Source organism: Eublepharis macularius, chromosome 6 (assembly GCF_028583425.1).
Source record: "Eublepharis macularius isolate TG4126 chromosome 6, MPM_Emac_v1.0, whole genome shotgun sequence".
In the NCBI taxonomy this organism is placed as follows: domain Eukaryota; kingdom Metazoa; phylum Chordata; class Lepidosauria; order Squamata; family Eublepharidae; genus Eublepharis; species Eublepharis macularius.
In genome coordinates this window covers 118957110-118983964 of record NC_072795.1, presented here as the reverse complement: position 1 = coordinate 118983964, position 26855 = coordinate 118957110, and the positions used below count along the sequence as shown (strand labels likewise).

Sequence of the window (26855 nt, the reverse complement as noted above, 5' to 3'; positions counted from 1 at the left end):
ATGGCCAAGCTAGTCAAACCAAGAGACTATTACCCATTTGTGATGATCCATGTGGGAACAAATGACACAGCTTTGAACACCATTGGACATATTAGGGCGGGCTATGAAGTCCTCAGGAGGCAACTGAAAGGAATGGGGGCTAGGGATCCCAGGTGCCCATTAGTGGTAGGCAATCTCCTGGCAGTTAGGTTTTCGGCCACCTGAAGATTGACCGCCACCAGCAGGTACCCCAGAAATATGCATGGTGTGGGCACTCCCAGTGAACATGATGACATCACTTCCAGAAGTGATGTCATTATGCCAGGTACAGAAGTGTTCGTGTGGTTTGTTTGGGGCCAAAATCTGTGGAGCACGGGAGCGCTCCTGTGGCTGGTGTGACAATGTCACTTCCAGAAATGATAACACCACACAAGTGCCAGGAGCACTTTGAACGTGCACATAAAAAGACACACAGAAGGCAGGAGGTAAGTGCCAGGTCCTCCCACCTTCCCACCAGGAGAGTATAGGGACCTGACAACCCTAATGGGGGCACAGGTGGTATTCTCTTCGATGCTGCTGTTCAAAGGAAAAGGAATACAACAAGAACGGAAGATTATGCAGGTGAACCTCTAGCTGCATTCATAGTACTGGCAGGAGCAATTTGGATTCTGGGACTATGAACTACAAGAAGGACAGGAAGTTCAAGAAGAACAGGAAGTGTCATAGAGGAGGTGGAGTTGCACTGTATGTGAATAAAGGACTCGATTGTCAGGAAATACTGGAATAGGAGAGTGACAACCCAGTGGAAAGTGTCTAGGTGAAGATAAAGGAGGGAAGGACAAGCAGTATTGTGGTTGGGGTCTGCTACAGACTTCCTGACCAAGGAGATGAGGTGGATTCTGCCCGCTGTGCGCAGCTGAATAGGGTATCCAAGAAATATAACCTTATGGGAGGCTTCAATTTCCCTGATATGTACTGGGAGACCAACTCCGCTACATGTCCAGGATCACATCCTGACCTCCATGACTGACAACTTCCTTTCTCAAATTGTGGAGGAAGTGATGAGGGGCTTGGCCATATTGGACTTGATATTAACCAACAAAAAAGAGTTGGTTTATGGGGTGAAGGTGGTTGGAACCTTAGGGAGAAGTGATCATGTCCTCCTGACATTCCTTGTGCTGTGGGTTACCAAGGGAGTTTGTAGCCAAATACATGTTAGATTTTAGAACAGCAAAACTTTAATAAAGTTAGATATTATGAGAGTTATTCCATGGAAAAGAATGCTGGAAGGGAAAGGAGCGAGTGAAGGATGAGCTCTCCTAAAAGAAGAGCTCTTGCAAGATCAAGCTATCACCATTCCAGTAAAATGGAAATGCGGTAGAGATGGTAAGATGGAAATGTAGTACAGGATCCAAGAAGCCAGTGTGTATGAACAGAGAGCTCTGTGATTAGCTAAGGAAGAAAAAGGCGATATTCCAGAATTGGAGGGAAGGAAATGAATCTAAAGATGAGTATCTAGGGGTAGCTAGGCACTATAGGGCAACCATCAGAGAGGCCAAATTCAGGCCCACAATGGCCAGGATCAGGCCCAAAACTGCCAGGATTGGGCCACTGCCCAGTGGGCGAGTGCTCTCCCATGTGTCAGCAGCCCGTTCCAGACAGATTTGGTCCTGTTTTGGCCCAATTTGGGCCCAAAGGGGCCTGAATCAGTCCCTAAATGGCCAGGTTCGGTCCGCTGCCAGGAAGGGGAGTGCTCCCCCGCATGGCAGCAGCCCATTCCAGGCTGATTCAGGCTGTTTCAGGCCCATTTTTGCCCTGGATCTGGCCACTGCCAGGTGGAGGAGTGCTTCCCCGTGGCACAGCGGCCCATTCCAGGCCAATTCAGGCCCAATCAGGGCCGATTTTATCCTTATCCAAGCCGAATCGGGCCCCCCATGGAGCACTGGAGCGCTCCCGTTGCGGCTGTGGCTTGTGTGATGACATCAGTTCCCGGAAGTGACATCATCACACAGACCCAGGAGTGCGCATGCGCTGTGTGTGTGCACATGTAATGAGAGGCACGCCACCTCCTCCGAGGAGTTGCCCCGAGTGAGAGTTTCCCCACCTCTTTCCCCAGAAAGAAAGCCCTGGTACTAGGCAAGGCATGGCTTTGGGGCTGCTAGTTGACATGGGCAAAGAAGTTATTAAGAATCACTTTGCTGCACTGGATGTGTACAAATCCCTGGACCAGATGAGATGCACCCAAGATTGCTTAACAAACTTTCAAAAGGTCTTGCAGACCCTTTGTTGATCATCTTCCAGGCCTCTTCCAGGAGGACAGGTGATATGCCTTAAGATTGGAGGAGGCAAACGTTATCCCAATCTGCAAGAAAGGGGAAAGGAGGATCCTGGAAACTACTTGAAAGTCAGCCTGACCTCTGTCCCAGTGAAGATACTGGAGCAGATATTAAAGGCATCAGTCTGCAACCATCTGATGGACAACGTGGTAATATGGGGAAGTCAGCACAGATTAGTATCCAACAGGTCCTGCCAGGCCAACTCATCTTCTTCTATGACTGAATGACAGCCTTACTGGGTCATGGAAATGCTGTCAATGTAGTTTATCTGGATTTCAGTAAAGCTTTTGACAAGGTTCCTCATGATGTACTGATGGGTAAACTGGAACAGTGTAGACTGAACTCTAGGATGGTTAGATGGATAGGGAACTGGTTAGATAACCGCACTCAAGGAGTAGTTGTCAATAGCGTCACATCTGATTGGAGGGAGGTGTCCAGTGGAGTGCCACATGGCTTGGTTCTGGTCCCAGTGCTTTTCAATATGTTTATAAATGATCTGGATGAGGGTGTGAAGGGATTCCTCATTAACTTTACAGATGATACCAAACTGGGAGGAGTAGCAAATGCCCTTGAAGATAAAGATAGAATTTGGTGAGATCTGAACACACTGAAAAAGTGGGCAGATTTGAATAAGATACAATTTAACATAGATAAGTGCCAGGTTCTCCTCTGGGGTAACAAAAATGCAAAGCATACACACTGGATGAGGGATACACTTCTGGGTAGCAGTGAGTGTGAAGAAGATCTTGGGATACAGGTGGTTGAAAAGCTAAATACGAGCAGTCAAAGTGATGCAACACTACAAAAATTGAATGCAATCTTGGGGTGTATCAACAAAGGCACAACATCCAAATCATAAGATGTCGTTGTCCCACTATAGACTGCGTTGGTCAGGCCCCACCTTGAGTATTGTGTGCAGTTCTGGAGGCCTCACTTCAAAAAGGATGTGGACAAATTGGAACAGGTGCAGAGGTGAACAACCAGGATGATCAGGGGCCTAGAGACCAAGCCCTACGAGGAAAGACCAAGGGGATGTTCAGTTTGGAAAAGAGAGGAGACATGTTTGCTCTATTTAAATATTTAAAAAGCTGTCCCTTAGGGGAGGGGAGGGAGCTGTTCCTGTTGGTACCAGCTGGACATTACTTTTCATGTTAAGAGTAATTCCACAGTGGAATTGGCTGCTTAAAGATGTGGTGGGTTCCCCTTCATTGGCAGTCTTCAAGGAGTGGTTGGACAAGTACTTGTTGGGGATACTTTAGGCTGTTTCTGCATTGGACAGGGGGTTGGACTAGATGGTATATAAGTCCCCTTCCAACTCTGATTCTGTGGATCATATATTCACTTCTGTGAGGTTTGATATTCCTGCATTCTCAGTCACCCTCTGTATCTATTGATATGGGTTAGAGGGCTCCTCTAATCTAAACAAGGCAACTGTGTTACTCCTCTCTTTCAGGCACCTCTCCAAGGATGTCCTGTTCTGGCTAGGGTTGCCAGGTACCCATTACCTTGCGTCAGGAGGGTGGAGTCCCTGGCACTTAACTTGTGTGCCGCACAAGGTCCTCTTAAGTGCGCATGCCCCGCAATCCACATGGGGCCGATTCAGCCCATTTGGAGCCCAAATCGGCCCCAAACAAAGTGCGGAAATGCTTCCATAGGCAGTGTGACAACATCACTTCCAGAAGTGACGTTACCACGCCAGTTGGGAGCACACATGTGGCACATGCTCCTGAGGTGCCTGCCGGGCACCTGGAAACCTTCGTTCTAGTCCTCCTGACTCCCTTTGTGGCATGTCTGTGGGGCTAGTCTAGCCCTGTTTCTGTACACAAAGACATCGTCTATGAACTTCTTGGTGAAATCCAGCAACAATTTCCCTATGTTTCTAGCTATATTGGTGGTGGTCTGCTTTGAAATTTTAAAGAATTAGTCAGATAGAAGGCAGTACAATGAATCCTTACCTGAATTTCAGAGCTAATGCTAGCTGCTTTATGGACAGCATAACTGACTGTCACTATGTCAAATAAAGAATTATAAGAATTGTCTTTCTGGGCCTTTGGGATTCTTTCCAATAATGGCCTAAGAGCACAAGCAGGATATAAAGCAATATTCTTCCCAAGTTTATACCCAGCCCCTGATGTTCAGAAGTATGCTACCTCTGTCCATGGAAATTCCATTTAGCTGTCATGGATAATAACCACTGAGTACCCCTTTCCTCCATAAACATCTTAAATTTCATTGAAAATCCATTTCACTTCTTTGAATCCACTGTTCTCAATTGTTGGGGCATGGGTTTGAACACAGCATCATAGTATGCCAAGAAAGCTGTTAATATTCCAAATATGCCAAGGCTGGAACATTTTAGCATTTTATCTCTCTCCTTTAAAATGTGAGATGGGAGTTTAAAAGCATTTGCACTTGCGTGGATTCTGAGACCTCCTCGGATACAGCTTTTCTGTGCCATCTTTAGCAGTCTGAAAAATATGCAAATCTCCAAAACTCTGGGTAGAGTGTCTTAGCTAAATATTGCAGTTCTTTATTTCCACAAAACAAAAAAACAGGTCATAGCCACGGGGAAGTAATGATTAATGCATAGCACTGTTATATGCCGTGTGTGTGTATCTGTGTATATGTAAAAGTTCTGTTCTGTCATTGTTAGCATAAATCTTGAAGGGTTTTAAATGAGAGATCTGGAAATGTTTTGAATTCTTGGTCCAGCCTTTTTCTTATTTTGTTAATCCAGCTGTGGAATAAGCTATTAACGTTCCCCAGATGTTGTTTATAATGATTGATTTTCAGTTGTGAAATAATACATACAGTTGCTTTTTTGAAAAAAAAAAGTGGTGGATTCTTAATATGCTGTAGAATAACATTTGGAATAACAATTTGAAGACTGAGCCGCTCATATGCCTAGCATAATTGCTTTTGTTAAATGATTTCTTCATTCTTAACATTTTTAGCTCTAATTGCTTCCTGCTCCCCATAATCTCAAAATAAATATTTGCAGATTTTCACATTCTGTCATTCATTGTGATGTGTAAAAAAAAAAATAGTTGCTGTGCCCAAGCGAGAGAAAAAAATCACAGATAATGGGGTCACAGAGTGTCTCCCTCCTGCAGTTCTAAAATAATTTAATCCACATTTGTGGTATTGTCCTGAATTGACACTGGTTGGACTGAACATTGGACATGTTCCTGGAATAACACTTCCCGAGCAAATATAAACTTGTAATAACTTGTTCTGTCATTTATATTTTGGTACTGTCATGTGACTTCATTACACCACGGAGTACAGCGTGATCCTTTTTAACATATCTCTAATATGCTTCTTTATTATACTGCTTTGATTTTGTTAAATAGTCTCATAGGCCAAGAACCATTGAATAGGTTTTAAGGATAAACATCTTTAGCTTAATTGTAGTCCAACAGTACAATCCTAAATTTATTTATTATTTTATTTATGTCATTTATAGCCTGCCTTTCTCACTGAGACTCAAGGCGGATTATACAGTGTGAGATTAGTACAGTCAGTTTCAAGGACATTTCCATAAACAATGCCATAGGGTGCATAAACACAATTTTACAAAGACATAGCATTAGCAAGGATCCAATACAGAGTTGAAGAACTGCTGAAACAGGACATAAGCAATTCTAGGGCTGACATTAGACAACATGAAGCACAAGTAGCATATAGGAGTACAAATGTAAAGCAGCAGATAATATGTAAGGCAACATAGTGGTGAAGTCTATGGTCACTCATTAGCGAAGCATCTGAGACTCCCTCACTACAATACTGCCCTCCTATCTGAGTAAAAAGCCTTTATGAATAATTTGGTTTTGCATCGTTTGCAGAAAGCCAGGAAAGTGGGGGTTCTCCGGACCTCTTCAGGCAGGCTGTTCCACAGGATAGGGGCCACCACCGAGAAAGCCCATGTACAGGCTGCTGTTGATTTTGCCCATGTGCAGGCGAATGAGTTACATCCTTCTAAGTCTGGTTACAATCCTTCTAAGTTGTGTGTGTAGGGGGTGGGAGCAAGTGGATTATTGCATGGAAGATTTGGGTTCTATTACAACCTCAGTCTGGATGTTGGAATGCATATGAAGATTATCACATGGAGGACATTAGAACAATTGCTGCATGTTGACTTTCCCCCACTGCAGCCATAATGTGTGCAATGTAATGATAAATGATGGCATCATGGAGCCTTCACCTTTCACACTAGTGCTGCCATTTCCAGGAGTGTAGTGCAGGGTTGTGCAGTCTCGCAGTTCCAAACTCCACAACGACATGAAGGTTGGCATTAACTATTGCCTTTGCAGTATGGGACAAAGGTTTTTTCCAGCAATCCATTACTAAAACCTTGCACTCCAAATGTGAATGGACAGTCTTGCTAGTTCTTTCCAGTGCAATCCTATGCAGAATTACTCTAGTCTAACCCTATTGATTTCAGTAACTCAGTATGGGATTGCACAGTTAGTTGCTCTGAACCATTAATACATAGGGTGAGTATGTGAGTGATCAAACTGAAGAGGACTGTAAATCAGTCTGCATATCATGAGTGCAATGCAGACCCCTTGTTGTGCTGCATTAATGTGCTTCTCAAGTACAGGCAGCCCTTGTCAGCTCCAGGCATAACAGGAAACTTGGAGTACTGCATGGCCCAACAGCTACCAGTGCACCATCAATTGAAGCCACGTTGGAGTGTGTGTCACAGCTTTTGGGTTACACAGTACACCGTATCCTGGGTGTATCTGGGAGGAGGAGGCACCAAAAGTCCATCAGCGTAACAGATTTGAGGACTGCAACCTAAAAATATATTACTTTATTTGAAATGTTTATATCCCACATTGTCTCCTTGGACTTACGGCAACTAAGAAAGCATCAGATTGCAAATGCATCAACACAATAGAACAATCGGCAAGATAAGCACAGCACACAAGATAAAAACAGCACAGCCATATCTGCAAAGCAATTTACCCTCCATCAAATGTTCTTTGAAATAAAACCCTTTTGCATGGCTTTCTGAATGCAGCAAGCAACAGTGCCCTCTGTACCCACTCTGGTAAGCCATTCCAAAGGACTGGACCGACCAGAGAAGAACCCTGTTATGTGACTGTTGCCAAATGGACAGTCCTGAAAGAGGGCACGACCAGAAGAAAGCTTTCTAGGGCATAGGAGTATATTGGGAGATGAGATTTAATAAATATGAAGGGCTTTAAAGACAATAACCAGTACTTTGAATTGGGCTTGGAAGCAAACCAGTAACCAGTTGACGCTACATAGGAGTTATATGTTCCAAATAACTGATCCTCGCCACAGCCTTTTGTTCCAGTTGAAGCTTCCAAAACATCTTTAAGGGCAGCCCCATGTAAAGTGTGTTATAGTAGTCTGATCTGGAGGTTACAATAAGATGGATCAACATAAGTAGGTCAGCAGAATCTAAATAAGGGGCCAGCTTGTTACCAAGATGTAATTGAAAGAAGATGCTCCTAGCAACAGCATTGACCTGTTTCTCCATCAACAAGGCCAGGTAAATCAGTTCCAGTGGGGTAGCCATGTTAGTCTATTGTAGAAAAACAAAACAGAAGTCCAACTCCACCTTAAAGATGAACAATATTTATTTCAATATGAACTTTCACAAACCAGAGTTCCCTCTTCAGATATGATAGTAAGTAAGAAACTAATACCTCATTTTTACAGACAATTACAGAATGGGAACAAGAAAGAGTTGACAGAGGCCTAGAATCTTACCTGATTTATACTAGACCTCTCTCTGCTCAACTCTTCCCTCTTTCCTTCATCTTCTGTAATTTTTTATAAAATGAGGTAAATGAATTTCTTTCCCCCCTGCCATATCTGAAGAAGTAAGCTCTATCTCATGAAAGCACACAATGGAAAAAATATTATTGGTTTTTGAGGTGAAGTGCCATTGGACTTTTTTAGTAAATCAATACAAGCCATACATTCTGCCACCCCAACCAGCATGACCTCTGTTAGCTATGTAAATTTAGACATCATTAATCAGTAATAAAAATAATAGTTGAGGAAGGAAGTTTGAAAATGAGGCAAGGGTACACCCTGAAAGTTCATACTTCAGAAGGCAAAAGGGAGATTATAGTGATAATTAGGGGTGTGCGCTTTGGGTTCCTGGTTTGGGGGGGGAAACCCGAACTGGGCTCGATTCGTAAAGATTCGATATATCCGAAGCGATTTGGGTCACTTCCGGGTGCTTCGGGGGCCTTTTTAAAGGGCTGCCTCCCAGCAACACTCCACTTACCTGACATCCCGGTAGCGGTGCAGGCGGCGGAGGCACCGGCTCCGGCCTTCCCCGCTGCCCTTCCAGCCACTGCAGTGGCCAAAGCGGCGGCGTGGGCAATGGAGGCACCAGCTCTGGCCTTCCCCGCCACCCTGCCAGCCAGCGCAGCAGAGCGGGCAGCGGATGCACCAGCTCCGGCCTTTAGGAAAGGTAAGTGGGGTTGGGGTTGAGGGAAGGAGGGCTCAGGGGGGAGGTGGGTGTCTCACTTCAGTATGCTCCGAATCATTACAAAGCATACTGAAGCGATTCCGATAACCCAGTTATTCCGAATCATGATTCCGGTTATTCCTAATCATTTTCGGGTTTACCCAAAGCGGAAAAACCAAATATTTCCCTGGTGCACACCTCTAGTGATAATTACATAATGTTAAAACCTCATAATCCCAAATTCTTCAATGTATTTATGGAAGAGATTACTACTTAACTTTTGTGTTAGCACTGAGAATAACAGCAGAGGGTGCCTTAATTTTGCAACCCAATTATGGTAGGGAAGCAGTACAATACTCCCTTCATACATACTCACACACTCACTCACTAAAAATAATATAGAGGAAGTATGTGGCAGAGCTGTTAGAAGCCCAGAACTTGAGTTGTATTCTAGTTACCTAACCACAAGCACCCATCTGTTATCACATATGTAAAACTCTAGCTGTGGTTTCAAACTTTCCAGCTGCACAATATTGAAACAGAGAAATCAAAAGTCTACGTCAGAAGAGGGATTCAACATAGGGCCATTAATGTCTGGGCTGGACTAGGACTGCCGATACTCAATCTGTGCTTGGAGGGTCTAGTTAAGGATCCCTCAGAACAGTAGCTTGAGTTGGAAGATGAGGAAGTTGAAGAGCCTCAAAACTATCCTATTCACCAGACAAGTGCAGAAAGAAGCCTAAGCTCTTGCCGTGTTTGTTCTCCGCTTGGCCAGAGGTTCCATGTCGTCCATCCCTGAGGCTGATGTTGCATATCCTTGTTCTTTGCTGCATCTGAAGAGATGTTTGCGATTCAAGCACAAATAGTCTCTGTTAGCTTGCTGTGTTAGCTCCCAGACTCGGACTTTGAGGTTCAAGTTCCTGAAAATTTGGAAGAAAGGGGACCTATTTCTCTTCGATGTGAAATAACTTAAACTTTGGTGGAGAAGTGAGCTACCTGGTCATGCTGTGTGAAGGGCAAAGGAGTCTCTGTAATAACTTGCTCGGTCTCCTGCACGGCAGCGTCTCTCACAGCACAGAAGTGAGACTGAGCTTCTGCTTGCCTCATACAAGGACCCCTTCTGCATGCAGGAGGGGGAGAGCAGGGTGGTTTGACTTGTTAGGGTGGCCCATTCTCTGCACATTGCTGAGGTCTGTGAACTAAAGATCTGGGAAAGGGCTATTAAGATTTTATTCACTGCGTAGATGGCTCTTTGGTGTTGCCACTTCATATTGGTGAACGTCTGGGCTGAACTGCTCCTTCATATGGGGTGTGGGGGGGTGTATTTTAAGCCATCTGTTAGATGTATTTTCTTACAAGAGTATTGTTGTATATTTGATTTGCCTCCCCTTGGACCACACTGCATGCCTTTGTGTTTTGTGTTGGAAGCCCTTGAAGGGCCTGTTGTGTTTTGTCTTTGGAAGAGTTTTCAATCAATCACACTATCAAATTTACATTGTTACATCCCCTGAGGTCCTCGTACTGCAGGATCAGTAATTATTGTGAACAGAAGAGAACTTTTTTTTTTCTTTTTCTTTTTTTAATCCACTGTAAGTGCCAACATTCCTAAAGCTAACACAATGGAAAAGAGAAGCAGTTTATGTCAGAATATGGTTGCGTTCTTCAGATTAAACTTACTTAAAAAAAAAAAGAGTGTGGGGGGGAGGCATTGGCGTAATATTTTCCAATGGCTGTTTATCATGAATTACGTCAGCTTGAGTTTAAATTGCTATTATTCCTCCTTAATTCTTCTTGGTGCCTGCATAATTTACAGCACTGGCAGCTGTGTGGTTATGAAATAACCATTCTCAGCCCCCGTACAATACTAAAGAACATCATGTTGTTGGATCCCCCCCCCCCGTTAATTATTATGAGGCTCCTTTAATTTTTCTCTTTTTAAAAAACAAAGCAACATAAAATATTGCAAAAGTATTTATGGCCAAAGCTCCTTTTTACACAGCTCTATTTTGCTTCAGGGCTAGTTCTTCACTAAAGCAGTCATTTGTGGTTATTATACTTTGGGAGATATTATGTCCGGACTGGTTTAAGAGTATTATTATGTATCACATGACCCCCACGGTACATGTCAGCACTTGAGGCTGGCTTCCAATGAAAACCACTGTAATTTTAGCTAATGCTGTTTTCAGAACAGGCCCATTTGTAAGCTTACCTGAATTCATTGTATTTTGTTCCTGCCAAAGAATACGTGGATGTTATCAAATTGGAGCGGAACTGGAAGCTCCAATGTTGTTCATCTTTCTGCTTAATCCAGCCTCAGTAATGAGGCTAACAGTGCCAGAGTTATACCCTTCTAAGTCTGTTAAAGATTCTCACTATGGCACTGTGAGACTTCTAACCCTAAACACATTAGTCAGAAGCAGGGCTTTTTTTCAGCTGGAACGCGGTGGAACGGAGTTCTTGAAAATGGTCACATGACCGGTGGCCCCACCCCCTGATCTCCAGACAGAGGGGAGTTTCGATTGCCCTCCACGCCGCTCAGCAGCACGGAGGGGCAATCTAAACTCCCTTCTGTCTGGAGATCAGGGGGTGGGGCCACCGGTCATGTGACCATTTTCGCCCAGGGCGATTCAAACTTTAAAAAACTTCCCCCTTGTTCCAGCTGACCCAAAGTGATGTCATTGTGTGGTCCTGAGTTCCACCACCTCTTTTCCCAGAAAAAAAGCCCTGGTCAGAAGTGTACCACTTCTTAGTAAACAACAGTTAGGGTTGTGGCGGTCATACAGTGGCTTGGGTTGTGTGACTAGGGAAGTTCCTGGTTCAAGGTTTGAACCCTCCTGTAATAATCTACTTCGCAAGGTTGCCGTACGTGTCTGTAAAGGACTTTGAAAACATCCAGAAAGCTCTTATCCAGGATCCCAGTCTTTTTGAGGCTATGGCTGCCATCGGAGGCAGAGCCAACCACAAAATGGTCCCCACAGGAGGCAGAGCCAATCACACAGAAGGAGTCCAAGTACAGGGGAGAAGAGGGGTAATTACACTGGGAAAGAGGAGTGAGAAAGAAAAACAACAACCCTGTGGTGGCCACTGTTGCTGCCACAACGTCACTTTAATTTGCAAATCCAATCCGATTTCCAGTGGCCAGTCAGAAGCCCTGCTGGGTAAAGGTCCTACATGGCCTCTTCCACTTTCGAAAAACATTTGGAGGGTACCAACAGAGGTGTCATCGGGTGCCGTGGAGCCCATGGGTACCATTTGGGGGAACCCCACTCTATAGAAGATTCTAAGTAGAATTGGTTAATTAGTGTGGGCAAGTTTTAATTGGTGGTATCATGACCCACTCTGACTAGCCCTCCGACCAGCCCTCTGACCAGCTCTCTGACCTGGAATGCGCTGAGGAAGAGACTGAGGAGCTAGGGAAAGAGGAGAGCCAGCAGGGTCAGGGAGGGCCTGATGCTGCAGAGCTACCTGCTGACCGTACCCCAGCAGTGCCAGAGGCTGCCCTGCCACTGCAAGTAAGCCCCTGCCGCCAGCTCCTGAGATAACCACTAGGCCATTGCCAGGCAGGGCACAAACCCAGGCATACAGTCCCCTCTTCCATTCTGCAGGAATGGTGGCAGCGTAGGACCCAGGCTGAGGTGGCACAGAGAAGGCAAAGTGCCAGGCAGGATGCGAGCCACTTCCTTGTAGATCCAGGGTAGAACACTGAAAGTGGCAATCCCTCGCAGGATCCCAGCCAGAGCCCAGCAAAGCCCCAAGAACCTCAGCGCCTGCCAGCAGATGCAGCTGAGCCAGATCACCACTCAGCTTATTGAGGCTGAGGCTTGAGAAGCCTGTGTTGCCCGTCAGTTGATCCGCTAGGCACAAGCCCTGTGCTCCAGGTGCCCTCGTTTTTATTTGACAGGCACTGGGGTGCCCATCCCACCCCCCTTCAGTACAGTGTTAGGTTGCTAGATGAAAGCTGGAGAACTCGGCTGTGCCTTCAAAACATCTGATGTAGCTGTGGTGCTGTCTCTTGATTCTTCTCTTGATTCTTTCCTGGGGCTGCCAGCTCCAGGGAAAGTGGAGTTTGGGGAGAGGCTGGAGCTCAGCAGCTTATAATGCCACAGAGTCCACCCTTCAAAGTTGCCCTTTTCTCCCTGGAAACTGATTTCTGTCATCTGGAGAACATTTGTAATTCCTGGAGATCTCCAGGTCCCAACATATTCTTTCCAGTTCTTGTATGCGCTGTTGCCCTCCAGGTTTTGCTAAGTGCTAATCCAGCCTCAAATGGCTAAGGGACTCCATCAAGTTGGGGAGGCTCAAATATTTCTTTCTTGATTTAAGGAAGTTTAATAAGACATTTTCGGAATCTTGCATCATTGAGTGGAGAATAAAGTCTGAAAGGGGGTAGTGAAAGGATAATTCTCGAATGCCAATAAAGAGGGCAGGCCAGCTTTGAATTTCTCCACTGCTGTATTTTAATTATGGAACCGCAAACTGTGCATTAATGTCCCCTTAACTCCAAATGCTAAGCATATTTTCCAGTGCGTATTTCTTTAAAGCAAGAAAGGAAGCTCACAGGGTGTGCCAGAAAGTTGAACAAAGAACAAAAAAACACATTTAGTGACTCATGCGAACACTGTTTAATTTTTCTCAACATGCAATTAGTTAATTACTCTTTGCCCAAATAATTTGCATGTGTCTTTTTTCATCCTTATCTTTGTCACTGGAGCAACATAAAAAACGATCAAAGCCTTGATGTATCTCTTGCAGGATAACACATAACTGCTAGTGAGTTTAGTGGTTTCTTTTGCTGGGAAGGGGGAATCTGCAATGGGGGGTGAGAAAAATTTATCTCTGTCATAACTTAAATGACAGAGATGAAGATTCCAATAATGCGAGCCTAATTTTAACATACAGAGTGAAGGCGAACACATTTCATGTATTATTTAGATCAAATGCAACCAGGAAAATGTGATCATTATGAAACTTGCATACATTTACATGGATCCTGTAGGATATTTTAAAAGGAGACAGCACGCCTGAGTGCCTTGGAAATGAGTCTGCAAACCAGATTTAGAATTCTTCCGGGTTTTTTAATTAAAGGCATTTCATAAGCCATTGCAAGTGAAAAGAGAACCTCGCAGTATAGAATGTAGCAAAACTTTTTTCTCTGAGTTAATGAGTGAATATTAGGTATTTATAAAGCAGATAAAAGAGGGTGAGGCGGCAGACAGATCTGAAGTTTTATAGAGATTTTAATAAAGATTGAAGTTCATTGCAAAAGGGGTCAAAGGACCATTAGCAGAAGCCTTCATTTTGGCACGATTTCAAATACTTCCCATCTTGCCTGTGTGGCTGAAGATCCAAGCTACAGGAGGATATGTTGAGTATTTTAAATGAAAAGCAGCTGTAGGGAGATGGCCTGTTTGAGTCTGAGTCTCAAAATCAGCCCCCCCCCCCAAATCTGCTTTTCTCCTTGTAGAGGAGAAGGTAGTTTGGCACAATATCCTTTCATCTGCCCATATAGGGTTGCCAAGTCCCTTGAGTCCCTCAACGGGGACTGGGAACCTTGCACTCACCCTCTACAGCCGCTGTTTTCTCTCCTCACATGCGTGCGTTCCCGGTGTACATGACGACATCACTTCCGGGAAGTTACATCATGAATGCTTATGCTGCAAACCCCCATCTAGTCTGTACCTAAACAATTATTATTTCCTTTTGGAAGGGGTAGAGAGGAAAGGTTATAGCTCTCCACCAACCATGCTGTCCACCAAACAATCCCATGGAAATACATTTGTGTTGCATCTGCATACACATTTTTGGCATAGATATTGATCAATGCTCTACAGTTGGACATATTTAGTGCTGTATTTTTTTTAAAAAAAAAAGTCCAAGCTGATCAAAAACAGAACATGAAGAGCTGTGTCAGAAGAACACTGGGGCCGAATGCCCTAACTGGACAGTGAACTGTAAACTTTCTACAGCCAAAGTTCCACACTAAGCTATGGAAACTGAAGCGGCCGACAGAACTAAAAGTGTTCAATCAGGTCCCTAGGGCTCAAGAAGCTCTTCTTTCAGTCTTATCCTAAACATGTTTACTCAGAAGTAAGCTTCAGTTCATTGGAGCCAATTTTCTAGTAATTGTGTTAAATATTGCAGCTAAAGAAGATACGGCCTTTTGGACAGTAGCATTCCAGTATAAAAAGAAACGATGAAATCTACTATTTTTTCTCTCTCCATTTTCTTCCTCCATTTGTCACTCCGTTGTGTTATTTCCCCAATTTCTGTGGAGTGTGCCAGTTCCCTAAAGGCCCAGGCATAAAACGTAAGGGCTAATTGTTGAACGGAATTGCGGAGCTTTTAAAAAGGCAGTATTCCAGCACTGGAAGTTATTTATTCCTACATGATTGGCTTTGTACATCTCTAAGTCATGCACTGAACTCCAAGATAAATTAACTCTTTCATTTCTATGGAAACATCAGAGGTGGCAACAGTTTTTTCACAGTTCTTAACACAACACCAAAGGTCACAATGTATTTGACTCAACAGACTCGTTGGGCTGTGGACTAAAGACCTTCATAAACTTGTATTTGATTTTCCAAATTGTCATCTTTTCAGATTTCATGTTACATCTCTTAGGCTTACTTGAGGACATTTATCGGGCATTACAAACTGCAACAGATGAGCCCGTGCCCTCCTAAACAGCCATTAAAGAGAAAGTTTGAAATGTACACATTTCAAAAGATTACTTTGCAAGCACGAAGCCCTTTCCCAGATGTTTCACATTTTGAATTTCCCAATAAATGAATAACATACTAAGAAAGCAAACAAGAGCTGACATTATTTAGTCTAAAGTTCTAAAATGGCGTAACATCTGTAGTGAAAAACTATTTTGAATGACTATATTTAACTATCCACAGTGTTCAATTAGATTTGAATCTAGGTTGTTTTATAACCCACACTGGGACTAAAAAAACAGGAGACGGACAATATGTTTTCTAGGGAGGTGAACACGGGTTGAGAGAAGATTCCCTTCCCTTGGCATTCAGGCATTTCTTCTGTGCCATTATTGCCTCTCGTGGGTTTTGAAAAAATACAAAAACCTCCGAAAAAATGTTCAGTGTAAAAAGTGAGATCACAAACTGGCAACCTGTCTTTCAAATAGAACCTACAAAGCTGCCTTATATTGAATCAGACCAATTGGTTGATCAAGGTCATTATTATTTTCATCTCAGTGGAGCTGCTCTCCAACCTCTGAGGTGCAGATCAATCCTGATCACCTTCTACTTGATCCCAATCAGATTAAAAGATTTCAGGCAAGCTCTAGGAGATTCCTCCAAGATACTGCAAAACTGCTGCCAGTCAAGGTAATCAGTACTGGGGTCAATAGACTTTTGGCCTGGCACTATGTAAGACATTATAAATCCATGTAATCTTCACATTACAGGTTGGTTCACACACAGCCCCAGAATATGAATGTGGCAGACAGCAGGAGCAGGTCTGAGGCTACATTGTCCTTCTCTACTACCCATAGGAACTGGGGCTTTCATATGTAAACATCAGTGCTAGTAGGTCCTTCTGCCATGTCCCCTTCCCCCTTTTGTTAGATGAGCTGAGCCCTCTCATTTATGCACATAGGGCCTGGTTTATGTTCAAAGTTCTCCATGGGGCAAGAAGGAGGGCATGTGAGTCCAAGCATCATTCTCATGTTCTACCACATGTGCATGGTATTGACAGGGGTTGCATATTTCCAAATTCTGTTTATTGTTTTCAAAATCACCAACAATACAAATAATTTTTACAAGAATAGGTATCTATAAACAGTTATTACATTCAGTATGTTTTCTAAATTACTATACATTCAAACAATCATAAATAACATATATTTACAATTCATATACAATCATTTCACAATTATATCTTACTGTATTGAATATCCATCCTGTTATGTGCTATTGTACCTGAGCATGTGGGAGTGGATGTGTGTAACTAGCAGTGGAGATAGAGAGGAATTATATGTTTCCAATTTACCACAGACCTAGATCTTTAAGTGATAGGGGTTGCGTATGACCTGGACTTTGAACCCACTTACACTGATGTAAACCAGTCTTAAATTAGTACGAGTGCATGGCTTCAAGATACTGGCCAACCGCTTTATACCACACTGAATGTCATAAGAAATAAATTGTATCTGATAAGATTGTATAGAATATTGGTATTTGAATGACTGACAGTTTAGTTTTTATAAATCATCTCTGAACATCCAGCTCTTTTCTTTGGCAGCTTTAACAGAAGAGCCTTAAGGTTTGAAAAACCATACATGTCTCTTTTTCACAGTTGTAACCAGGGGTCATTTCGTAGAAAAAAAGCTGGAGGAACTCATTAGCATAACTGATTTCCATATGCCACAGCCCCTGACATCCCGTATCCTGGCTGTTTTGGACCCAATCCTGGCCATTCAGGGCTGAAATTGGGCCCAAAATGGTAAAAAGGGGCTGAAAATGGCCGAAAAGGGGCCCAAAATGGTCAGGATCGGGCCGCTGCTGAGTGGGAAGAGTGATCCACCACCCGTCAGAGGCCTGATCCAGGCCATTTCTGCCCCAATCCAGAACAAAATGGGCCCAAAATGGCTGAGAGTAAGGTGGGCGGGGCCACCTGACATGGGACTTCTTTGGGGAACTGCCAGAACTGCGTTCCTGCGCGTTCCCCCTTGAAATGAGCCCTGGTTGTAACTAACAAACAGCATGTCTTACCTATCTTACAGATGAACCACAAGTATCTCTCCACAAAATAAAGTTGGAGGTTCCTTGCTTGCATGCAGTAGCCCCTGTAATAAAGATAGTGGCCCTTACAGACCAACTAAATCTTCATTGGCAGCCAAAATACTTCAGGATTTTCGCACTGGCTTAAATGAGTGTAATGTATTTTATATTAGGCATATAACTTCTTTGTTCCAGCTTTCGCTATGAGTCAGAGGTGGTTTGTATATGCAAGTTGATTATTACAACATCAAGCGATGGCTTGAAAGTATTAATAAGCTATCACAGTCTAACACCATGAGTAGAACTTCCAGATTTTCTTGTCTCATCTCAAATGCAATGCTTTTCGGCCGAGTCCATTCACACATTTTGTTGCTAGTCATCAGGTACAACGTGTGATGTGCGTGTACATGTGAACTAACAACAAGGGCTGTTCTTCATGTTCACATAACTATTTACACCACTGTTCAAATAGATCCTTGACTGCAGCACCCTGAAGAATAATTGAACTTCTGACAGATACTTGCACTTTGAATTGTGCCCCACCCCAGTGTGGATGTGGAATCTGTGCATACAGAGATATATAGGTGTGCATATAAAAGCATCTCTGAAGTTACTTCTAATGTATTTTTGGAACTATTGCTTGGCTGTCAAGTTCACCAAAATACTTACTACATTAGCCTCATTATAGACAGTGGGAAATGCTTCTCTTTTGTTCTCGGAGTTGAGTCAAAGCTGGAAAATGTTACTTGATTATACCATTTTAACATAAGTTGGCTGAAGTGTGTTGACTAATACCAGTTGAGAAATCAAGCAGAGGCTCGATGTGAGTTTTAAATAGCTGTTTCAGATTGCTCCTCCACTTTGCTCTTGATTCACCTGAATTTTTGTATCATCTTAATGAGTACATTAATTTAAAAGTGGGTGTTATCGACAAGTGAATACAGGTTGGATGCAGACTACATTTTCTGCTAATGAAAAAAAAGATAATTTCTGCCAATTCCCCCTTCCAGCTGCAGATCCCTGGATTGCCCCTCATGCTATTTCTGGGGATCCTCAGATCAATTGGCTGCAGCAGAAGGGAGAGGCAGGAAATTTCTGTTCCACTGACAGATATTAGCTGAAAATTTAGTTTGGATCTAACCCTACGAGAGGAGGATTTTTTTATTTTCTACCCATTGGAAGAAGAAAAAAGAAAGTGAAGGAGTGGTTATGATCATACTAGCGACAGAGCCTGTTTTTTTTTTAAAAATGGCTCTAGAAAATGGAGCACAGGAATGCAGCCGAGGCCTCAAATGGGCTGAAATCGGACCACTGAGGAGCACAGGAGCACTCCAGGGCTCATCGCACCACTTCAGCAGCACTCCTGCGCTCCACAACGGCCAGATCGAGACCGAATCGGGGCTGTTTAGACCTGGAGGGATGCGCCGCTGTGCCTTGCCTTCCAGCCACAGCAGCCTCCGGAGGAATGGGCCGCCTCACCTGGGCTTCCCGCTGCAACACCCTCCAAAGGGATTGGCCGCCTCACCTGCGCTTCCCACAGTGGTGGCCTTCAGAGGCCGTGTTGCTGATGACTCAGTTTTTATCCTGGTGCTGCTGCACAGGTGCACCAGGTTAAAAACTGAATTTTTGGCAACAGTTTGCCTTTTATATAATAGGATTGGCAAAGAGGAGAAGTTTGACATGGTTTCCTTCTGAATGCTTGTCAGGTGGTGGATGTTGCAAAGTTTGCCACTTGGAGGCTTTGATCAGGTGGACAGTTGGTCATTTGTACCTTAGGTCATGTAGATCTTTGAGACTTGAAGCAGGATCTGAGTCGTAGTGAGCTTCCTGGATCTGTGCTCAGACCTCAGAACCCTCTTCAAACACAAAAAGAGAGATCTATGACATCACTTCCTGTGATTGACTGATTGTATGAAGCTTCTGGATTGGCTAGGCTTGATATAAATATGAGGAGCCTGGCTTTCTGTCCTTGGCTGACCAATAAAGTAGAACTTTGTGTACTTCAGAATCTAGCTCAAATGTCCTGCTTAGGGACCCAGAGCTCAGGAACAAACTCAAAGGGTCCATAGCCCTGGTTGAACACTTGCACATGGAGGTACTAATTTATGCCTATTTTGTCTACGTTATATAATTTTAGGTTGGGGGTAGGGGACAAGATCACTCAGAAACTAACCTATACTTTAGCTGCATAGTTGGATGTGTGCGTATGTCACAGTACATTTAAAAAATCAATACATTTAGGTTTGGTAGGCAAATTCATCAGGCAGCCACAGATTATCAGATCTTCAGATAGCCAGAGCATCCCTTCAGCTGTTTCTTTGAAACACTTAGTCTGCATTTTGTTCTGCAAATACAAAAATCACACATTTGATTTAAAGTAGCATTTTCCCCTTAGTGGCTGAAATAATTTTATTTGAATGCATTCGCCCTGCTTGCCACAGTGGCATAAGAAGTTGTTCCCACTGAGCAAGGTAAAGTAGAAAGGAGCTACTTAGATGACTGAAGATGCTGCCAAATTTCATAGAGCTTGGAGAACATCAGGCATCTTTCATCTATGTTTTCCAGGTGATGGGGGGCTCTGCTCACAGTGTTTTGGGCACTCAGAACACCCTTTGACTCCTAATGATGTCATCAGGGGCTCCAGTTTGGTGTAGTGTTTAAGAGTGGCAGGACCCTAATCTGGAGAACCGGGTTTGATTCCCCACTCCTCCGACTGAAGCCACCTGGGTGACCTTGGGTCAGTCACAGCTTCTCAGAGCTCTCTCAGACCACCCACCTCACAGGGTGATGGTTGTGAGGATAATAATAACACACTTTGTAAACTGCTCTGAGTGTGACATTAAGTTGTCCTGAAGGGTGGTATATAAATCGAATGCTGTTTTCTTTGTCATCGTTATTATCATGGGAGTCTGGGAACTCTCAGAAGTAGGCTCAGATTTTATGAGGTAGAGGTGTTCATCAGTAGAGATTAATGTAAAATTCCCCGTCCTGAGAGATTTCATGAATTTTATCAAAAATCCCTTGAAATATTTATAGGGGGTTGCTTGCCTCAGCAGCACCTCCAATTTCACTTCAGATTGTTTTTCCAACATAATTGTGCAGAGTTTGGTCACAAAAGGAGATTCTATTATTTTAATTCTAAGCAGTTGTTTTTAAGTAACAAATTACTACATCAGCAACACACTTATCCTCAATAGAGTGAGCCTATAGTCATTTGACAGAATTATCAAAAAACATTTACAGTGAAATCCTAAGCAGAGTTACTCCAGTCTAAGCCCACTGATTTCACTGGGCTTAGACAAGAGTAACTCTGGTTAGGATTTTACTGTTAGTGGGGAAAGTTCTGTCTTATACATTCTATACTGTATGTAGCTTTATGTGAGCCTTGTGTTAGTCTGAGTCATGACAGTGGAAATTTAGTCATTAAAATTATTACACAGCTTTAGATCTTGCAGTTGTTTTGTTGGTTAAGTTTGAGTCAGTCTTATGGGAGTCTCTGTTTACTGGCTCTGTGGCTGGTTCACGACACTGGAATGTTTGGAGGTAGGGAGGTAGGGCAAAAAAACCCCCACTGTATGATATAATTTGCATTTACTACTAGTATAGAACACACAGAATATTTGGCATCAGTTGTGAGGCTCTGGTATCCTTTTGAAGTGAAACAAATAAGAATTCTTGCAGGCTCCATTCCATGTTGCAAAGATAGATGTTCCAAATGAGTTATAATAATAAGTTACCTTCTATATGCTCATTGATACAGAAAATAAAAATAGGGTAAATTCATGTCAGAGAGAGAAGTATATGAAATGACAAGCTGGATAATGAAAAGCAGAAGATTAAGCAGACATAAAAATTCTTTTAATGAGTCATTGTCGTAGATGAGGCTACTTAGAATTTTGGGATTGATGTCTGAGTAATTTGTGACTCATTTCACTCCTTGACACAAACACAGAGCGCACCAATTCTGAGAGATGACTGCGATAAAGAACATGTCCAATTTTAGATATGACAGTGGCCTCAGCTTTAAAGAATTTTCTCTCTCTCTTTTTTAAAAGTGTTCAGACAATTAATGTCTTATGCATGTATTCAACAATAGTTGCCTAGCAACCATCAAGGAGCATGCTGGAGAGCCAAAGAGGCAGAGATGACTGAACAAAAATGTCAGCTGCCACTGCAGGTGAGTCAAGGCAGTAGGACTGTTTTTCACAGGTCCTGGAGAAGGGGGGAAATATTAGCTATAACCAATCAAGAGAGTCAATTTATGAGGGGGTTTGTGTGTAGGTATATATATATATATATATATATATATATACCCACAAGGAGAAGGGGGAGAGAAGGTGCTTCAGTTTGATCTGGCATCCCAGTTTGGAGATGGCCAACTTACTATATAACATCTGCCCCCCTATATGCCAAGTCACAGTATGACATCAGCTCATCCTCCCTCCTCCCTTAATTATATTGGCTCGGATGATGTGGAGAGAGCCACCATCTTGGGATTTTATATGTACATGTTACTTGTAATGTATTTAGTGTATTTAAATGATTCATCTGTTTTATGATATGGTTGTAACCTGCCCTGAGCGCGCTCATGGGGAGGGAGGGCTAGAAATCAAATAAATAAATAAAATCATTATTATTAATAACAACAACAATAATTTCCTCACACATCACACTGATTCAGCCAGGCATTGTAGTGATCCTGGCTAAGGCCCAAAGAAAATGACTGACATTGCAGTGGAAAGGAAGGTGGTACGCCTCTGCCATGGCCTACTAGACAGAGATAGGGTGGAAGAAAACATAATTTCTCATTTACATATGTTAATTGAAATGCCCTATGAATGTGCAATTTTTTTAGTCCAAAAGGCAAGAAAAGTTCATTCAGTTTTTCAATCGGGTAGATGTTAATCCCGCCTGCCAGTAGATAATCCCGCCTGCCAGTTGAGCAGGAAAGAGTTCAAATGTAATCACTTGGGATATGGGATTCAGTTGTTCTCCTTAGTTTGATGGAACACATGACATGAGCCACCTACTAATTATTCCCATATATTGTATGGATAAAGATGAAATTAGCACCAGTTATTATAAAAAAACAAATGTTCTCTTGAAGCAGCCACACTCTCTCCTTGAAGTGCCAAATATTTTTATGTGCAAACTTGGGAGCGAATAAAAATTTACTCCTTACTGGTAGTTTGAAGTGGTATGGATGCAGCAAGATCATGCATTACTGAAATTTTCACCTGAAAACATCTGTGCTAGTTAGGGTCGCCAGGGACCTGGAGTCCCTTGATGGGAGATCCCCAGGTCCCTGGACTCTCCTGGGGTGGATTGGAAGCCTGCACTTACACTGGCTTCTTTTTTCATGTGCAGGCACAGTGTGTGCGCGCACTCCCAGCTTGCATAATGACATCACTTCCAGGAGTGACGTCATCACACGAGTGTCAAAGCATGCCCCCCAGGTCAAAGGGGGCCCTTGTCCTCACCGGCACGGGCTGCTCTCACCCTGACCGTGGCCCACTCTTGTTGCTGCCACCGTGGCCCACTCTTGTTTGGTGCAAAGGGGCCGCCGCAGCAGCAAGAGCGGGCCATGGCGGCGAGAGCAGGCTGCTCTTGCCGCCGCTGCAGCGGCCCACTCCTGCTGCAGCCCGCTCTTGTGGTGCAGGAGTGCGCCTCCCTGCCGGCCAAGTAAATGGATGTGGGGGGAAGGGTGGGATTGGGGGATCCCTTGCCCTGGGCGGTGGAATTGGAACCCTAGTGCTAGGCAATCCATTGAAGTACCTTTTTCTCCTACTTCTGGCTTCGCACTTGGATACTAAACCAACCATGGGCATGGCTGCCATCCAGAAAGGATATAGAGTGGAGGAAGAAAGTTGTCCTGGAGCCTACTATTGCTTTGCTGGCACTGGTCCATGACTGAAAACATGAGTTTTGTTCAAGTGCTATTGATGCTCCTTTCCCATTTTAGGAGCTAGCCCTAAGTCAATCCCAGAGATGAAAGGAGGGTTTGAAGTAACTATTTGGCATAGAATCTTGACATGCTCATGACTTTGAGTTGTTTTTCCTTTTTGCTCTACCAAATCAACTCAACACCAGCCCTGTTGGTGTACCATAAGAAATCCATCAGCATTACATGTTGAATATTTTTTCTAAATTACATGTACCTTTTGTCATTATAATTTTGCCACGTAAGAAGTATGAAAAATATTTTGATTTCTATACCCCATTTGTTATTGTGAATCCAAATATTATGAAAGCTAGCTCGGGGCATAGTGGATAGAGTACAGGACTTGGGCCAGGGTGACCTGGGCTCTATGTGAACTTTCCTGTTCTAAACTCATTGGCTGACTTTAGGCTAATCCCTGTCTAAACTCATTGGCTGACCGTAGGCTAATCCCTGTCTAAACTATCTCAGAGCGATATTACGAGGGGGGAAATGGGCAATTCCATGTGCATATGGAAGCCGGGTTCCCTGGGGACATCATTTCCAAGAGTGACATCATCGCGCAGGCCATATTCGGGGGACAAACTGGCCTGATGCGAAGCGTGGGAACACTCCTGGTGCTTGCGCAATGACATCCCTCCCAGAAGTGACATCACTGCATTGCTCCAGGAGCATGCGCAAAGCATACATGTGAAAGAAGAAAGGTGAGTACCAGGTTTCCCCCCCCCTCCCATCAGGAAGGTAAGGGAACCCGACAACCCTATATGTGCAACACGTCAGAAGAAGGGCAAGATACACATGTCAGGAGGCAATGATGAATTAATTGCTAGGGATACAGCAAATTGCTAGGGATACAGAAAACTGAGGCACATCTACCTACAGACCTGGAGTTGGAAGATAAAGCTGTTCTCAAATGGTAGTGGCTTTGATTCTTATCCCAGTAAGAGTACAGCTACCCAGCCCAGTAGCTCTCATTGGTCTGGCTGAAGGAGTAGTCCCACACAGTTTTTGGAGTGTGAGGGGGCGGGGTAGTAGAACGAAAAGAACACTACATCTTCACTTCATTCAGTTTCCTGAATATAGAGAAACTCTTCTTTCCACATTTGGCGAGCATGTTGAATGGATCATTCAAACCAAACAAACTTACTTATTCAGCAGCTGCACAATTGTTCATTTACTCTGAAGGAATCTATATATTGATTGAGTTCCATTTATATATTGAGTTGCTTCCATCAAACAGCATTTATGTTTGAAACTCATTGAAAAACATTGGGAATGGAGTTTTAAATAAAACTTATCTTTACGCCAGTTTCCTTTGACTTCTGTTTATTCTGCTGTGAGGTGATGGAGTCTGCTTTCTGTGTGGAAGCTGTAGCAGGCCATGCGCTAAATAGGTGAGGGAAAAAAGGAACGCAGTGTGACAAAGTCAACGGAAAGTCTTCTTGGGGGTCAGGAGGCAAGACCTTTGCAGGCTTATTGATACTAAGCGGGCAATTGAAGGAAATTGTCTGTTTTTCAGGGCACTCTTCTCATTTCTCTTGGCACTGTGTTTATTTCAGTTTTTTCCCCCTTTCACATATTCACCAAATTGCGTGTTTAATTTCAAGATGGTGCCTTTTCCTGGGAAGATAATCAAATGAAAATGTCTTCCACAACCTCTTTATTTGCATGACTGCATAAAGATTGTGAAACAGTTTATTATTATAAAATTAGTATGGCATAGCACAGAACAAGCTGGGATTGCAGCCAAATGAAACAGAAAATGAATAGTTACATAAGGTTGTGAAGCACATGCAGCCGAGCACAAGAACACTGTATATTCTTCTGAATTGTCTCCTGTTTCGTTAATGTTTCCCTTTCAAACATGATTGCATCTCAGCTGAATAATCACTGCCGTTGTTACCGTAGCTCAGTCTTCTCTGTGCTACAAATACATGGGAATGTGTTTACCGTTTAGCTCAGGTTTTATAAACTGAGCATGGTTGACTAATAGGTTCAGAAGAGATAAACAATTATGAAATTAAGAGCTGTACTATGTACACAGTTGTTAACAACAGCGGGAAGGGCTTTTCACCAATTGTGAAATGGTATTTAACTTCCATTCTTTTTCCCCCCTTTTTTTTTTAAAGCAAAGAATGGCATTTTAATTTCTGTTGAACAATTTCCTATCTCTGCTCTCTCTGTTTTCATGGCAGGGTATTATTTTGCAATCAGGATAAAAGCATTATTTATGAAAGTTCTCAAATATTACATTAACTGTAAGTTTAAAATGGCAAATCAATCTCTATTTTATAAAAGCATTTATTGATTTTTCTTTTGCTAAATCTTTACTTGAATTTTTAAGTGCCCACTTTACAGATTGGAATTTGGAGTATTTTCATAAGCAAACTTTTTTTTAGATATTTACTTAAGTCTACCATTGCTTTTCAATATATATGTTGTTTATTATTATTACATAAAGTGGCTTAGACTTATTTACTAATGGTATTTTGAAATGGTTGAGCCACTTGCACAACAGACGGAAACCTTACATTTGGCACACATATTGTCTAAAATTTTCTTATGTCTAGAATAGGCTAAAAATGGGAAGTTTGACAAGTTTTGCTGAAAACTCAGAATAGGGAGTCCACTTGCTAACTATGGACAGCACTCCAGGAGAAAACAGTGTGTGACCACGTGTCACAGCAGGGAGAGGGTGGTGGTGTTTCCATTGCAGTGTTGAAATATACCTGGGTTTGGAAGATTTGCAGTGCTTGTCAAAAATGTATCTCAGAAGACGTTGGAAGTGGCCTAGATGCCATAAAATGGAACACTGTTGTTTTCCTCATTTGGGGCCTAAATTGGCCCGCTGTGAAACTCAGGAGCTCACCAGGGCCCTCCCGGCAGCTCTCTGGTGCTCTGCAGCGGGCAGAATCGCGTCCATTTGGGGCTGAAATTGGCCCATTGTGAAGCACAGGAGCACTCCACAGCCTGTCACACCACCCCAGTAGCACCTCACGCTCCTCAGTGGATCTAATTTGGCCCCAAATGGGCTGAAATCGGCCCACTGCGGACTACAGGAGCACTCCAGGACCCGACAGCACTCCCATGTTCTGCAGCGGGCTGATTTTGACCCCAAGCGGGCCAAAATCCACCCACTGCGGAATGAAGGAGCACTCCCATGGGTGACACAAGGCCTGCACGATGGCGTTCGTTCCCAGAAGTGATGTCATCCCACAGCCCGGGAGCATGTGCTTAAAGACATTGAGAAAGGTGAGTGCCAGGTCTCCTGCCTCCCGCCTGGCAAATATGATGGAGTGGTATGGATTGTCCTTGTTAACACATCTCTGACTGGAGAAGAGGGGATTTCACACGGCAGCCAGGAACATATCTATGCCTGCAGGATATAACTTGTAGTGGTA

The 26855-nt window shown here is 43.4% G+C and overlaps 1 protein-coding gene across 1 annotated transcript in view; it reads left to right on the top strand.

The window, feature by feature from the left end:
• Positions 1 to 26855, top strand: part of ARID5B (AT-rich interaction domain 5B) — a 258476-nt gene that overhangs the window by 136706 nt on the left and 94915 nt on the right. The window lies entirely within an intron of this gene.